This window comes from Phodopus roborovskii, unplaced genomic scaffold (assembly GCF_943737965.1).
Source record: "Phodopus roborovskii unplaced genomic scaffold, PHOROB, whole genome shotgun sequence".
Lineage (NCBI taxonomy): Eukaryota > Metazoa > Chordata > Mammalia > Rodentia > Cricetidae > Phodopus > Phodopus roborovskii.
In genome coordinates this window covers 8,979,362-8,997,651 of record NW_026126645.1, presented here as the reverse complement: position 1 = coordinate 8,997,651, position 18,290 = coordinate 8,979,362, and positions in this window count along the sequence as shown.

Here is an 18,290-nt window from a genome sequence, read left to right as displayed (position 1 = left end):
TATGGGGATCAGTGTTTTATCTTTATCTTTTTTGTTGTTTTGTTTTTTGAGACAGGGTTTCTCTGTGTAGCTCTAGCTATTCTGGTACTCGCTCTGTAAACTAGGCTGGCCTGGAACTCACATAGATCCACCTGCTTCTTCCTGACAAGTGCTGGCTTTTAAGGCACACACCACCATGCCCAGCTTTATCTTTGTCTTTAAATTCTCTAGAAAAATATCAAATCTTTTGAAGGAGTCAAGAAAACTATTTTTAAAAAACTATAAAAAAATAAATGTATGTGCCAGGAATAGACAGGCTGATGAAGTCAGAAAATTCTAGCATTGGAGAGATTCAGAGTAGCCCCCTTCAAACAGAAATCTCTGATGTAATATACAGCAGCTCTGGTGTGATGTACACAGCTCTGGTGTGATGGGCTGATGTGATGTACAGCAGCTCTGGTATGATCGGCTGGTGTGATGGGCTGGTGTGATGTACACAGCTCTGGTGTGATGGACTGATGTGATGTACAGCAGCTCTGGTGTGATGGGCTGGTGTGATGTATACAGCTCTGGTGTGATGGGCTGGTGTGATGTACATAGCTCTGGTGTGATGGGCTGGTGTGATGTACACAGCTCTGGTGTGATGGGCTGGTGTAATGCACAGTCACTCTGGTGTGACTGGCAGGTGTGATGCACTTCAGCTCTGATATAACAAACACTCCAGAAAGGAAGGACAGAAGGTGCTGCCTCTGTGTTGATCAAGACAGTGAACTAGACATAAGGGCATCTCATCAAACACAGGGAACTGCCAACTTTGAGTGACTGATCATGGTGTTACTCCCTGTGTGCTTGCTAATGGAATCCTAGCACCAGCTAGTGGCAAGAAGTAAGGAGGATGTCATTTGCCAGGAGGAAAAACCAAAAAACAAGAGAAGGCACTTGGTGTAGGTATCTGTTTCTCAACCCCTCTTTTCCAGCATGGAACTTTTGCCCACAAGTCTAAATGAACATGTCTTTGTTTAAGACACTGAAGGCAAGATATGAAATGTCTCGGTGCCAAAAACCTGGTTACCTGAGTTTTAATCCCTGGAATCCACATAATGGAAGGACAGAATGAACTCTTGAAAGCTGTCTCCTGACTCCCACATGAATGCACGTGCCCCCCCACACACACAAATAAATAAATGTAATACTATTTTTTTTAATGCTAAAGGATTTTAGCAGCTAAAAAGCCAGCAAGCAGCAAGTTGTCAGAATTCTGGGAGGATGGTCAGGAGTGGGGGTGAGTAGAGAAAGGAATAAACAAACTTTTTAAAAAATTGTTTTATTTTAGGGGCTGGAGAGATGGCTCAGGGGTTAAGAGCACTTGCTATTCTTTCAGAGGACCCAGGTTCAGTTCCCAATACCAAAGTGGTAATTCAAGCCATCTGTGACTCCAGATTTACAGAATTCAACACCCTCTTCTAAATGCATGCAGGCAAAACACTAATGTGCACAAAATACAAACAGTATTTACTTACTTGATTTTTTTTTTTTTTTTTGAGACAGGGCTTCTCTGTGTAGCCCCAACTGCTCTGGAACCAGCTCTCTAGACCAGGCGGGCCTTGAACTCACAGAAATCCACCTCCCTTGCCTCCCAAGTGCTAGGACTAAAGGCATGCACCACCATACCTAGCTTAATTTTTAAATTTAAATTACACATGTGTGTGTATATACAGTGCCCACGGAGGCCAGAAGAAAGCATCCAGTCCACTGGTGCTGGAGCTACAGGTAGTTATGAACAACCCGGTGTAGGTGCTGGGAACTGAATTTGGATCCTCTGCAAAAGCAATATGAGCTTTACATCACTGGGCTATCTCTTTAGCCCTGGAAAAAAGTTGTATTTGATAAAATTCACCTTTAATCTGTACAACCTCCAAGGAGGGTGTGTATGTATAGTAATGTCCTGATATCCCATCCTCTTCAGCCTGAAGGGTTCCCTACCTGTCTCCCCCTGCTTCTCCCGTCCCCCCACACCTCTCCTTATCCCAGGTCTTTCGTCTGTAGCTCCCCCAAACCCATAACCTATACCAAGTACACAGGAAATCGCACCACCTTTCAGCCTTTCCTCAATTCTTGATGGCATCTAAGGCACCAGTCCCGAGCTTCACTCTTAAATACCTGGTCTCTGAACACAGTGCCATAGCGAGTAAAATAAACTCAGAGGGACCAGCTTATCCCCACTTGTCCTGGATTGTCTGACTTTAGCACTGAAAGTTACTGTCCCAGGTAATCCTTCAGCTCTCCGCAGGCATGCAAATATCTCACCTCTTTAAGGCAACCTCCGCATTCTATCTCCTGTTACCTTAACTCTAACAGCATCTTAAAAAACAAAAGAAAAAACAAACAACAACAACAACAACAACAACAAAAAAAAAAAAACCCAAACCAAGTTAACTGTAATCGTCCCACATGACCACAAGGGGGCTCCATCTTCTACATAGACAGCATGGCTCTTAGAAAGGAACAGAATGTTCCAGATTAGCAACGATCAAGTTAAAAAGGCTGTCAGCGACTGTTTATGCCTAGAAGGAGAAAGAAAGGCAGAGGAAGGGGAAGGGAGGGAGAGGGGGCGCAGTGATTAAATGAATGCTATTCTGCTGCTAAAAGTCGAAAACAAAACAACGCAGGGCTGTCACCGACTGTCCATTCTGGGGTCCATCACATCCGACCAGTTTGGTATCTTATTCTTGGTCCTCCCAGAGACCTTGTACAGTGAGAACACAGGTAAGAAGCCCGAGGTCACCGTGTCAGACTTGGAAGGTTCTGAACTTTCCGCGGGTTTTAAAGGGCTGTATGCTGTTGACCAGTAAGGGAAGATGGATTGGAACCGACAGTGCGTCAATGAAAGAGATTTGGGGGAAGTCGTCCATGGAGGAGAGGGACGTAAAGATACCACCAAGAGGAGGCAGGTAGGGTCTGGAAGAATTGCCAGCTGGGACTGACTGCACATGTTCCAAATTCCAAGTCACCTGCCTTAGTTACTTTTTTACCGCTGTGACAAAATACCATGACCTAGGAGACTTAGGAAAGAAAGCACGTAGCAGGGCGTGGTGCCTCGCCTTTAATTCCAGCACGTGGGAGGCAGAGACAGGTGGATCTTGTGAGTTTGAAACCAGCCTTGCTTACACAATAAATTCCAGATTGGGGGGTGGGGGGAGTGGACACATGCTCCATCCCTAACCTAGGAGCTATCTCCAATTGATAACCACTTGCAAATAAAATTCATTTTCTCCAAGGGAGTCTCGCTGGGGAAACAAACTACTCTCTTTTTTCCTTCCTTCCTTCCTTCCTTCCTTCCTTCCTTCCTTCCTCTTTCTCTCTCTTTTTTAAACAAACTACTCTTAAGGGTAAGTCTCCATGCCCAACAGTAGATGGCCAACAATCAACAGACAATGAATTCAACAGTATTTTTGGAAGTGCCTTGCCTCATAATATTGTATCAGGGCTTTAATTTTTTCACTTTTATTTTATTTATTTATACAGTACAGGTTTTGCATATATATTATGGCTACCAGCTTTGTGTTTTTATGGCATTCCTGAACATGCAATCGAGTGTGTCTCTGCATGTAACCTGTTCCTTGTGCCTTTTCTTGGTCTCGTTTCCCTCTGTTTATTTGTTTATCTTGTTTATTTTGTTATTATCCCTTAGATATATGTTTGTTTTCTATAAGAGACAGAAAGGAGGTAGGTCCAGGAAGACGAGGAGGAACTGTGATGAATAGAGGGAGGGGAAATTATAATCAGAATGTATCATATAAAAAACAGCCCATTTTCAATAAACGAAAATAAGTTAAAGAAAGAAAGAATTTAATATAGGGCTATTGATGTTTAATAAGGATCAGGAGAAACAAATAGGCCGAATAGATGTTTATTCAGGGAGAAATAACTTACTACATAGACAGATGAACACCAGCAGGTTCCTGATCCCAAGGATGCCTCTGGATGTACTCCTGTCTCGGTGCTGCAAGCAAGAGAGCCCTCCGAGCCCCCTCTTCAGACTTAGTTCCCCCAGGTAACATCCGCCCCTGTCTTCACCCCCAATGGGCGTGGTCTATGCCACAGGTGAGGACAAAGTGAATATCTCACTACATGGGGCTCACAGTTCCAGAGGGTAATGGAGTCCATGACCGTCATGGCAGCAGGCAGGCAGGTGCGGCTGGATCAGTAGCTGAGGCTTCATGTAAAGAGAACAACCACGAGGGAGAGACAGAGGCAGAGACAGAGACAGATCAGAGGCAGAGGCAGAGGCAAAGACTAACTGAGAAAGGCTTGGGGTTTTGAACTCTCAAAGCCCACTCACAGTGTCACACCTCCTCCAACAAGTCCATAGCATGGGATTCTTCCCAAACAGTTCCACTAACTGGGAACCAGGCATTCAAACATATGAGACTATGGGGGCCATTGCCATTCAGACCTCCACACAGAGGCAACCCAGATGGAGGGCTGAAATATCAAGAGAGCCACAGGGAGAGCCTGTCTGCTCACCATTAAGACAAAGAAAAGGGCATGAGCTAGGCTCACTGGCCCATGGGCTTCTGAAGGTCCTCCTGTATTTGCTTCCCATTTCCCCCAGGAATGCACAGGAATTACAGAATTTGCCACTAATGAATTGGCTCTTGTATGGACTCTGAGCAGCTGAACACGTCAGGTGTGCTTAGAAAATATTTTCATCCACTGAGCCATCACTCCAACCTCTTAACTATTAAAAAGGTATGTATTGACTTCCAGAAGCAGAATGTTCAGGAATACATCTAACTTCAGGCATGGCTGGGTCTGTGTACCTAAATGGTATCAAATTGGGGCTGGAGAGATAGCTCAGTGGCTAAGGGATACGATGCTCTTGCAGAAGACCTGAGTCCAGCCAGCTCCCAAATCACGACATGGAGGATTGTTATTTATTTATTATGGAAGCTCAGCCTACATCTTAGGCTTGTTTCTACCTCTTATAACTTAAATTAACCCGTATCTTTTAATCTATGTTGTTTTACATGGCTCAGTTTCCTCTTCTTTGTAATGTCCCTGCTGCTTCCTCTGCATCTTCTCACATCTCCACCCTCTTGCCAGAGTCCTCTCTGCCCCAAAAATTCTGCCTGGCTATTGGCCATTCAGCTTTTTATTAAACCAGTCCGAGTGACACATCTTCACAGTGTATAGAAAAATTGTTCTACAACACATCCGAATAGCAGAAGGCTTACGGCTGCCTGTAACTCCAGCTCTGGGGAATTTGACTCCTTCTCCCGGCTTCTGAGGACGGCTGCACACATGAGATGAACACAAACATGCATAAATAAAATGACAAAACTTAAAGTCCTTTTGTCTCATGGGCCCCTGGCTTCTGTTTGTTTAAATTGTTTTGGTTTTTGAGACTGAGTCTCACTGTAATTTGGAATGGGCTTATTGCCTTTATTCTAGACCTTTCTGCTTACAGAGAAGCAAAGGTAACTACAAACTATTCCACAGTCCTGTGTACCACCACCCCTACTCTCAAAAGACCAGAGAGCGTTTATTTAAAAAAGAAATAACCTGACCATGGTGGCACATACCTGTCGTCCTAGCACCAAAGACACTGAGGCAGGAGGACTGAGACATCACTACCTTCCTTGGCTACAGTGAGAGAACCTGCCTCAAAAAAAGAAAGGGCAGGGATTATAGGTGACTAGAAGAAGCTTTGTCCAGCATGTGTCCCAGGTTTCACCCTTGACCACAACAAGCAAACACTGCAAGGATGGACTGACCACCATCTGTATCCCCACAACTAAAACAGCCACCATGCTTTTGGAAACAATGGTCCCCTTAGGTTGGCCTGGATTTTTAGCCATGCCTTAAGCTTGGGGTGGCATCTGCAGAGCCCATACAGTATGGAAGCACAGGGTTAGTTTCCTCCCACAGTTTAGGATGCTCTTATCAAGGGCAGTGAGGCATAATGCCTGGCAGATAAAAGCACATATACGTGTATGTATGATGTAAATGCATGTGTATAAGTGTGTGTGTGTGTGTGTGTGTGTGTGTGTGTGTGTGTGTGTGCATAAAAGTAAAGTGTGGTGGTGCATGCATTTAATCCAAGCACTTGGGAGGTACAGGCAGGTGAATCTCTGTGAGTTCCAGGACAGGCTGGTGTACAGAGTGAGTTCCAGGGCTATATAGTAAGACCCTGCCACAAAAAAAAAAAAAAAAAAAAAAAAAAAAAAAAACAAAAAATTTAAAAGGATGGAGAGAGACAGAGGAAGATACTTCACATTGACATCTGGTGTCCACATTTGCACACATGAGTGCAAGCACCTGAACTCCCCCACACACACACACATACCACCACCACCACCACCACCACCACCACCATTCAGCTACATCATGTAATAATCTAAGCATCCCTAAACACAGTCTATGTCAGCAAGAATAGTGACAGGGCAGGCATAGTGGTACACATGTTTAATCCCAGCACTTAGAAGGCAGGAGGATCTCTTTGAGTTTGAGGCCATCCTGGTCTACAGAGTGAGCTCTAGGTCATTCAGAGTTATATAATTGAGACCCTGTCTCACAAACAAACAAAAACAAAGAACACTGCATCAGGAGTTCAAGGCCACGCTGGGGAAATGGAGGAGAGACAGAGCGAGCTAACTCCCCTTCAACTTCAGCATTAAAAAGCATGTGACTCCATCCCTGACTCTGCCTGGGCATAGAAACCCCTGGGGCATGATGCCAGCTGCAATGCAAGGATCTCATGCTGGATTCTCAGCACCACAGGCAAGTGTCCAAATTTATCACTACACCCTAAGAATGTCTTCATTTCCCCTTTGGATCGCCTTCAAAACGTGGCGTTTTGCTCAGTGCTCTTTGGTGTGTCTGATGTCTGCTATTGGTTGTGTTCTGCCTTTGTTATTAAATTCTAATTTTATTGCATTTGAGATGAGGAGCAAGGTCTGCATGGCTGTGATCTTGCACCTTTGGAATTTACTGAGACTTATTTTATGGCCCAATTCATGCTCTAACTTTAAAGTATTTTTTTCCATATGTTCTCAAAATGTGCTAAAAAGGTGGTGAATGCTGGTTTCTGTTAGCATTCCTCTTTCTTCCTCCCTCTGTGTAAACATACACACACACATGTACATAATACATACATTATAATAGACTATACATAAATTCATATGCATATATCTGTGGTCACATATTTATGTAGACCAGGTTTATTAATTGCACTTTTGAAATCTTTGCTATCTAGTTTTCTGAGTTTTGTTTTTAAAGATTTACTAATTATTTTTATTTTATCTACATGGGTATTTTGTCTCCATGTATGTCTGTGTACTATGTGTGGGCCTGAAGTCAGAGGAGAGTGTTACATTCTCCAAGAAACGGAGTTACACGTTGTTGTGAGCTGCCGCGTGGGTGGTGGGAATTGAACCCAGGTCCTCTGGAAGAGTAGCCAGGGTACTTAGCCATTGAGCCATCCCTCCTGCCCCATTACCTGGGTGTTGTATCTCTAAGCACCTCTATTGATTGGTCCGTCTCATTTCCCTACCTGCTGCTGAGGCCTTAGGGTCCACCACTATTCTGTTATCTGTGCCTGGGGAGGAGGCAGGAGACTCAGGCACAGTGCAGGTATGAGCGAACCAGACCAGAGGCAGCCAGGGCTCCCAACATATTCCAATCAGTCTCTTAGTCCCATAAGGATTTGTGGTACCTTTAGAAGGCAGTGACCTAGGATTCTCGAAGTAAAACGGGTGACCATAGTGCCACAGGGCCACCCAAGAAAGAAGCAGGGGCAGAGAGGCTGAGCTCCCTCCTGCAGCCTGGTTCTTCCTCTGCAGTGGTACCCGGCTGCCTCCTAGGATAGGCTGGTGAATGATCCACAGCTGGGCCTTGTAGCCTCCCCAGAGGACATCTGCCTTTGCTGCTGTGGTTTTGTTCACTTGTGGAAGCCTCTCCCTCTTTTTCAATCTTTCTCCTCCCCCACCTTGTTTTCATTCCCTTCCTTCCTTCCTTCCTCCCTCCCTCCCCTCCCCCCTTTGTTTCTTTTCCACTCTCCTCTCTCCTCCCTTTGTGCTAGGGATGAACCCCAAGCCATGTGCATGGTAGACTAGTTTTCTATCCGTGAGCTACACTTCCCCTTTGATTTACTTCGATTTCACTTTATTTGTGTGTGTGTGTGTGTGTGTGTGTGTGTGTGTATATGTGCATGTAGACATACACACCCGTCTGTGCATGTGCAGAGACTAAAACCAATGAGCTCCAGAGAGCTTCGTGTCACCATCCAGGGAGCACGGTTATAGAAGCATGCTGTGTACAGTGTTTGCACGGCTGCTGGGAATCTCAGCTCAGGACCCAATGGATTTTACTGACCGACTCATCTCCCAGAATCCTTTTGTTTTTCTCCCAGTACTTTTTCCTTGGGGGAAAGGACAATAAGTGTATGTTACCCTTCAGTCCCAAACCCCGTTCTCACATCTCTTTTCCCAGCCACCAGGTGGCCTCCGTGGAGGGGATGGCTGTACTTTGTCACTTGTCTGGCATGTTCACAGAGCAGATTTCATCACTGGGATTTGATTATCTTTGCATTTTTTAAAAACTAAGGTATAATCCACATGATATAAAACCACCCCTTCTAAATAGACAATTCAGGGATGTCCCGCTTATTCACAGCCATTGCCAAAGTGGGGAACACTGGCATCTACCCCAAGAGAAACTCCATCTACAGATGTTCCCGTGCTATGCCCCGAGCCAAGGCAGCCACGAATCCCCTTTCTGCTTCAGTAGATTTGTTTTGCTTATTCCAAACATTTTGTCACACAAACAAAGTCACACAACCTGGGGTCTTTGGGGCCTGGGTTCTCTCACCTAGGACAGTGTCTTCAAGCCTCTTTCTCGGTGAAGCGTCTGTGGGTGTTTTACCTGTTTTAGGACTGAATGCTACTCCATTTGTGTGAACACTGCATGTGAGTTGTTTGCATTTGGGGCTCCTATAGGCGGTGCTGCCTTGGATGTTTGGGCATGGATGTCTGTATGGACGTGTTTTCTCTATACGTTTGGATGTGTATCCAGGCATGGACTGCTGGGCCATGTGGTCACTGAGCACGGCTCTTCAAGGACTTGTCAAGCAGTTTTCCAAGCTGCTGCTCCTCTTCACATCCCTGTCAATCATCTCAAGGCCTGACCAACATTTGTCATTGTCACCCACTGATGACAGCCTTCCCAGTGGGTGAGAAGTGGTGTCTCCTAGCTTTGATCTGCATTTCCCTAAAAGAGATATTCCAGATCTTTTTATGTACTTACTGGCTATTTGCATGTCTTCTTGGGAGAAATGTATATTCAAGTATTTTTCCTAAAAACAACAAACAAACAATAACAAAAAAAAAAAAAAAAAAAAAAAAAAAAAAAAAAAGAAAGAAAGAAAAAGAAAAAAAGAAAAACCAAAACCAAACATGATGCTGGAGAGATGGCTCAGAGGTTAGGAGCATTTGCTGCTCTCCCAGAGGTCCTGAGTTCAATTCCTAGCATCCATATGGTGACTCACAATCTTCCATAACTTTTGTTACAGGGTATCTGACATCCTCTTCTGACCTCCATGGAATGCATGTGGTACATACGCATATACTGCAGGGGAAACGCCCATACATATAAAATTAGAAAAATAAAAAAATTAAAATTAAAAACAGGCAATTTTTTTTTGTTATTGAATTGTAAAATTTCTTCATATAATCTGGATAGGAGATGCCTATCAGAGGCACGGCTTACATTTTTTAGACTTACTATTTTATGTGTATGAGTTTTTTGTTGAATGTATGTTGTGCACCACATGTGTGCCTGGTGCCTGTGAGGTCAGAAGAGGGGCACCGGGTCCTCTGGAACTGAAGTGAGGGGTGGTTGTGAGCTGCCACGTAGGCTGCAAACTGAGCCCAGGTTCTACGGAAGAGCAGTCAGAGCTCTTAAGTGCTGAGCCTTCTCTCCTGCCCCACAGAGACACAGATTCTAAATATTCCTGTCATGGGATAGCCTTGTTCACTCTTGATGGCTTTATTTGTTACTGAGCTTTTTAACTTGATAAGGTCTGAGTCATTTTTATCCTCTAGCTGCTTCTGATCTTATCACATTGGAAGTCCCTGCCTACCCAAGGTCTTGGGAATTTATTCTTTTTCATGACTTGTGCATGCATGTATTGTCACTGGAGCTCCCCGGTGACTGAAAGTCAAGGTTGATGACTTCAGGATACCTTGATTTCCAGGTGATATATACTGAGCTTCAAATGCAGGTGGTAAATCCCAGTCATGTGAGGGTCCAGGTGTGTCAGCTCACATTCAGTCTCCCATGTCCTACACGCTGCTCAGTAAACCTGTGATGAAGGGACAAATGAAGATAGACAGAACAAACTTCATGTTGACAGAAAGCTGATTTGGTGACACAAACTATTTTTTTCTACACAAGTCTGGCATGTCCATCTAATGAACAGCTCAATAGAGATGAAGAGGACCGGTGATATGACTCAGTGGGTAAAGGGACCTGTCCCCAAGCCTGATGACCTGGGTTCAGTCCCTGGAACCCACGGTTCAAGGGCAGAATACTTATTATGCAGTCTAGGGGGGCCTTGTACTTGCTGACAATTCTGCCTTAACCTCCTGAGCACTGGGCTTTTATAGGTGTGTACCACCAGCACACCTGGTCAGGAGTGACTCTTATGTACGACAGCACATACACTCTTTTAGTAAACATATTTTCCTATTTCAGATTATGTTTTATATATGTCTGTATCAGGTAATTTCTATAATAATTCATATGCATATGTTTACATGTTCTAAATTTTATACAGTATTGAGTTTGGAGTTTGTCACTGGAAAAAAGTCCCCATTTCATGATGTAAGAAAATAAGTATTAAGTTATGTAATAGTGTGTTTTTTATTTGTTTTGTATGTTGTGTGTAATGGAAGATGACTTGCATGTGTTATTTTTTTCTTAAGTAGTTGTTGTTGCTAAAAGTGTGGAAAGTTTCATGGAAAGAATGTTTATAATTTGGGGAATTTGGATTGTTTTTTGTTCAAAGGTTTGGATTTCTTATGTGGCCCAGGCTGGCTTCCAAGTCATGTTTGTCCTGCTTATCTTCCCAGAGTACTAGAATTACAGGTGTACACGGCCTGGTTATAACATTTACTATTTTAGAAAATATTTATTCAACTTTATTTTATGTTTATGAGTGTTTGCCTGAATTATGTATATGCACACATGAATGTAGGTGCCTGCAGAGTCGAGAGGAGTGTGTCAGATCCCCAAGAGCAGGAGTTACAGAAGGCTGGGAATGCATGTCCTTTGCAAGAGTGATAATGGTCTTACTTGCTGACCCATCTCTCCAGCCAATAGTATTTATATTTTTTAGAACATTTCTCATAATCTAAGAGATTAAACTATTTATATTTCAAAATACCTTCCATCAATCATGACTGCTTTTTGTTGTTATTTTTTGTTTTTGTTTTTTGACACAGGGTTTCTCTGTATTGCTTTGGAGCCTGTTCTGGAACTCGCTCTGTAGATCAGGCTGGCTTCAAACTCAGAGATTTTGCCTGCCTCTGCCTACCGAGTGCTGGGATCAAAGGTGTGTGCCACCAACGCCCAGCACGACTGCTTTTAATGGCCAGTTGTGAAATTGCCCTGGAGAAATGTGTATAAATACAACCAGAAACATAAACTTTTTAAAAGGAGAGGGAGCCTTAAAGGCTTAGTTTAACCCCTTTCTTTTACAAAATATGATAGAATATAAAACAGACCCAGAGATGTTAGGCATCACCACTAAGGTTGTACAAAGGCCTAAACCACAAACACTCAAAGAACAAAGCACCCAAGTTTATGATGGCCAAAATAAGTATTTTACAAAGAGATGCAGGAGTCCATTTCCCACTTAAACACTATTTGCGAATCTCACACAAAAGATGACTTTCCCTGTTAAAATGTTTGTTTTCCCTCCTGTGAGGACAGTTGCGATATTTCATCACAGTCAATTATAAGAAGCAGTCGAGGATCCATGACTTGTGATGACAACCCCATGGTGACTAAAACCCCAGTCCATAGGCATGCCTATTGTTAATGTTAATCATGCCACAAGAACTGGGCCTTGTGTCTCCTGGTCCAGGGCAGCTGCTTCCTCTCCTTTGCTCTGTCTGCTGGAAAGCAGTCTGAATCCCTATGGGCTAAGGGGATGCTAATGAGCTGTCAGTCTTGCCTGTAAATTGTTTTGACAGCTGCTCCTGGAGAAGAATACATAGAGGGTGTTCCCGCTCTGTGCCTGCCATGCCATTTTTCTGTGGGAGACACCCCTGGATAGGGGCTGTCCCTCTCCAGTCCTGGTGAAGCTCTAGTGAGAGGATATTTTTAGATCCAGTCCCCACAGAGCTGGGCTGTGAAGCTTCAGTCTTCTCACTGTTGAGAGGCCCATTTGGCATGCTGTCTCTTTGGGTTTGCTGGGCACAGTCCTTCCAGATCTTACAACAGAGAACTATTCCACTTGAATGCGCTCAGCCTTAAAAATAACCAGGTAAAAGGATACAAAATGGCAATACTCTCATGTGTCTCATGTGACCATCTGTTTTGCTTTTGTTTTGTTTTGTTTTGTTTCAACAAGCACCTAACAGTAACTCTGGCGGACTCAGAACTGCCAGTGCAGACCAGGCTGGCTTCCAGACTCACTGAGATCCACCTGCCTCTGCTTCCTGAGTGCTGGGATGACAGATGCGCACCTCTTCCCCCTCCCCCCCACCATAGGTATCCTTGCTTGCCCATTTTGGGTTTGGGAAGTCCATAAAGCATAGTTCTGGCAGTGTGCCAGGGTAGTTCCAGAGGACCCAGCCTATGGGGCTAGGCTCAGATGGAATAAAGATCCAGAAGGACCACAGTGCAGTACACTCCCCCTCTCCGTTGGACACTGTGTGGTGACCTGCTTTGTTGGACACTGCTTGCCGTGGTGGACTGAAGCCCCTGAAATTGGTAGGGAACAAAATCAGCCTCTGTTCCTCTGCATTGATTATTTTATGCATCAGTTGTTTTTTCATGGATAAGGAAAAACTAACACCTTTAAAAATCATTAGAGGAAGCCAGGCATTGGTGGCACATGCCTTTAATTCCAGCTCTCGGAAGGCAGAGGCAGGCGGATCTCTGTGAGTTCGAGGCCAGCCTGGTCTACAGAGCAAGTTCCAGGACAGGTTCCAAAGCAATACAAAGATAGTCTGTCTCAAAAAACAAAACAAAATCATTAGAGGAACTGAAATCAAACTATGATGAGATACCTGTTAGTGCATCTGTGTAAGAAAACAAAACACACAAACAGAAAAATAAGTGCGTCTAAGGAAGTAGTCAAACTGGCATGTCTGTACAGTATTAGTGGCAATCACAGAAAGAGTGCAGCAGCCCCTCAAAAACTTAATAGAAGTATCCAGAAATTCCTCTTCTGGAGGTAGACCCCAAAGGATTAAAATCAGAGGCTGGAGAGATAGCTTGGGGTTTAAGAGCACTGGCTGACTTTCTAGAATATCCAAGTTCAGTTCCCAGGACCCCCATGGTAGCTCACAACCACCCATTCCTCGTTTCATGACATCCAATGCCTACCTCTGGCCTCCATGGGCACCACATGCTTTTGGTACACTTTCATACATGCAGTTCAAACACTCAATCACATAAAAATTAAAAGCACTCTTAAAGAGAACGCATTTTTAAAAATCGAAAACAGTGTGAAAGAGTTGTATATACATGTTAGCAACAGGATTATTCTTTTTAAAAATATTTATTTTAATTTCATTTAACATTCCAACCAAAGCTCTCCCTCCTACCCCTCTTTCTGCCCTACCTCACTTCCCCCTAGCCCCCTACCCGTCCACTCCTCCCAACATGGGGGTAAGGGCTCCCATGGGGAGTGGACAGTTTGGCACTTTAAGTTAGGGCAGGACCAAGACCCTGATCTCTGCATTAAGTCTGAGCATGGCATCTCCTCATAGGGAATGGACTCTAATGAGCTAGCTCATGTACCAGGGATAGATTCTGTTCCTAATGCCAGGAGCACTTCTGATAGCCCAAGCTTCACAACTGTCTCCTACATACAGAGGACCTAGTTTGTGTCCATAGAGGCTCTACAGTTGTCGGCCCAGAGTTCCTGAGTTTCCATGAGCTTAGTTCAGCAGTCTCTGTAGATTTCTCCTTCATGATCTTGGTCTCCCTTGTTCAAGCATTCCCTCCTCCCTCTCTTTGACTGGATTCTTGGAGTTCAGCCTGGTGTTTGGTTGTGAATCTCTGCATTTGGTTCAATCACTTACTAGAAGAAGGCTCTAGCGTCTTTGAAGCTATGGATTGTAGTCTGATTATCCTTAGCTTTATAACTAATATTCACTTATGAGTGAGGAAATACTGTGTTTGTCTTTCTGATGATTTTTCCTAGTTCCATTCATTTGCCTGCAAATTTCATGACATCATTGTTTTAACAGGATTATTCTTAACATTTAAAAGGTTTGTAGCAACTCAAGTTGCTACTGAAGAACAAGAGATAGTATGTACATACAATAGAATATTATCCAGCTTCCAAAGTGACAGAGGTCTGGCAAGATGGCTCAGTGCATAAAGAGCCCCCAAGGCTGATGACCTGAGACCCACACACTAGGAGAAGAAAATCAATTCTTGCAAGTTGTCCTTTGATCTCCACATGTGTTTTGGCATGCATATGTGCATGCACTCGAGAACACACACACACCATATAAATAAATGTAAAACAATTAAATGCAAGGCATTCTGACACATGCTTCAGCATGGATGAATCTATCATATCAGATTTAAATAATCTCCAAAAGATGGCTGCTCACAGATACCTAACACACTCAGATTCATAGGATCAGAAAGCAGAATTGTGGTTGTCATGCAGAGGGAACTGGGGACTGTCACTTCATGAGTGAGCAGGGCATCAGTTTTATAATGTAAAAAAACCCTTCTGGAGTTGGATGACTATAAGTGTTAAACATCGAGTGTCCTGGATGTCACTGGATTGCACACTTAAAAATGTGTTAGATAGCCAATTTTACATTAAACGTATTTTGCCACATTTTTTGATTTTACTATTTTAAAAATTGTAATATTTTTATTCTTTTCCAGTCCTTTCATATGTGCATACACTGTATTTTGTTCATATTTACCCCCTGCTCCTTCCCTGAACTCCTTCCAGGTGTACCCCGTGCCACCTCCAAACCTCATGTTCTTTCAAAAAGGAACTTCCCATATACTCGTGTGTGTGAGATCAACCATTGGAGGATGCTTGACCTACTAGCGGCCATACCCTTAAAGAAAACTGACTATCCCTCTCCCAGAAGATATCAACTGTCAGTAACTCCTTAGCTATGGTGGGAGCTCCTGAGCCTCTTATCTCTCCGTGCTGAAATGCTGACTGGCTTGATCTTGTGTAGGTCTTGGGCAGGCAACCACAGCTGCTCGGAGTTCATGGGTGTAGATGATACAATAGTTTATGTATGTGACCCAAAAATTCTACCAGGGAATCCCTATGGCTGATAAACACCTTCAGCAAAGTGGCAGGATACAAGATTAACTCAAAAAAAAAAAAAAAAATCAGTAGCGCTCCTACATATAGATGATAAATGGGCTGAGAAAGAAACCAGAGAAACATTGCCCTTCACAGTAGCCGCAAACAACATAAAATATCTTGGGGTAACTCTAGCTAAACAAGTGAAAGGCCTGTACAACAAGAACTTTAAATCTTTAAAGAAAGAAATTAAAGGAGACATCGGAAAATGGAAAGATCTCCCATGCTCTTGGATAGGTAGGATCAACATAGTAAAAATGGCAATCTTACCAAAAGAATCTACAGATTCAATGCAGTCCCCACCAAAATCCCAGCACAATTCTTCACAGACCTAGAAAGAGCAATAGTTTTTATTGTTTGGGAGGTTTCCAGGACATGCCTGACTAACAATTTAAGGAGAGGTATCCCACACCTGGCCCAGCTCTTTTGACTTAGCATCCTATGGCTTCTGGGAAGAGTATCATCCTCTGTGTAGGGTAACTCATTTTTATCTATCTGTCTGTCTGTCTATCTATCATCTATCTATAATCTTTATCATCTATCCATCATGTTTATCTATCATATATGTGTGTATATATACATATATATAATCTATCTTTAAAATATCCTAGGTTTCTATATGCCCTTTTTGAACATCCTTAGTGTTAGATATGTGTCCCAAATCCCTCCTCTTCTGTATTCTTCCATCCCTCTCCTCACTTAAGCCCATCTCCCCACTATCCCACGTTCCCTTTTATATACCGTTTAAAAAACAATAAACAACAGTCTCACTATGTTGCCCAGGCTGGCCTTGAACTCTGGGTTCAAATAAGCCTCTCAATCTCCTTAGTAGCTATGATTATAGGCAAGCAACACCATGCCAGGCTCAGATCACTTTTTTTCCTTGCTGAGATTAAACCCAAAAGGCTTTATGCATGCTAATCGGGTGCTATACTGCTGAACCACACCCCCAGTCCCTCCGACTATTTTCACTGTAGTCTTACATACTAGATTATCTTACTCCAGAGTATTCAATGTGTGGATGTTTGTACAGTGTAAAAGCCAACATGTTTGTGATATTAAAATCTCATGAAGGGTAATAAGAAAAGCAACTTACTGAAGGGTTTACTTGAGCATAGAATTTTAGGATATGAGTCTACCCTGACAGGGAGGTGCAGCAAGCAGCAGGTACAAAGGCAGGAGAAGGAAGCTGTAGGCTCACAGTCTCAAGCCAAAGCAGGAAGCAGAGAGAGTTGAACTAGACGTGGCATGGGGCTTTTAAACCTCAAAGCCTTTTCTTAGTGACGTACTTCCTCTAGCAGGAAAACATCTTCTATACCTCCCAGACAGTGCCACCAACTAGGGGCCAAGTTTTCAAAAGCCTGAGGCCAAGGAGAATGGTTCTTATTCAAACTGCCACAGGAATGGATTAAATATGAACCTGGGCTCCATATTCCAGTCAAGCAGAGACATATCTCAAGGTGAAGCTGGGAAATCAATGCAGTTATCCAGCCCAGCTTTGTGAACACTTGTGTATTTGCTGCCAGATATTCCTTTGATGTGAAAGATATTTTCCTGTACCAAGTAGAATGTGTTAGCAGCTTGCCTGGCCAGGAGCGACTAAAGGTCAGAACTGCTTTCTAGTCAATGATGACACCGCTGCTGCCCTTGCAAAATGGCCCCAGGAGGTAAAATGTCTTATCCAGCTTCACAATTAAAGTTAGTCACACTGGCTTCCAGAGGCCTGTGTCAGTGCTTACAAACCCAGCTCTGACGTTTCCAACCCTGATGGCTGCTGCCCAGCCTGTGACACCTTTATGGTTGTCTCATATTGTTGGGACAACCTTTGAGACAAAGGAACACAATGCACTCTTATCGTGATGCAAAGGAATTCATATTATCTGTTTGTTGTCCAGGAATCTTATGAGGAAATCGGAATTTCAACTCCTTGGGCAGGATAGAGGAGGGAAGAAACGTGAATTTAAGGCACATTCTTCCCAATGTGGAGGGCAGAATCTAGGGTCTGTCTCCAGCTTAACCAGTACTCTGTTACTGAACTGCATCCCAGCTGTGCTGTGGCTAGTATTTCTATTTTAGAGGCCATACTTAAATGACAAAACAGAGTATTGTGATTATTATTCAACAGTATCTATGAGAAAGACACCCGCCTGTCACTGAAACACAATGGAGGAGATGCTACAGGATGTCTCTCTCTCACGGGGTAGAATACACATGTATTCAGGAATTGCACTGCAGTAGGCATACAATGTAGTTTCAGATATGGGTTGTAATGAGAACCACAGAGAGAAGAAACAACATGTATGAACTCTGCTTCAGGGCTGGATAATGTCTTCCAATATCCATGTACTCTGTGACCTCAGGTTGCAATTCGCTGAGAACATCCAGTCTAAGGTGAGTCTTGAATGTGGTGACTGGTATTCTTTCAAATAGTCCTTGTGAAGGCAGAGGCTGCCGAAGTAATAGGGTCGACAAGCTGGGGAATACAGAGGCAACCCCAGAATTCTGAGAGAGACATGCTGCAGTCTCCTGAGTCCCTGAGTTACCCCCCTGAGTCCTCAGAATAAACCAAGCCTACCCCTGTCTGGAGGCTGCTGAGAATGCCTGCGTGTTGTTTTAACCCACTGACTTTGTAATGGCTTGTTTTCTACAAAAGCCGTGTGGCTAAGGAAGCTTTCATCCAGAAGCTGGCCTCTAAAGAAAGACAAAACGTGGAGGCAGAGTAGAA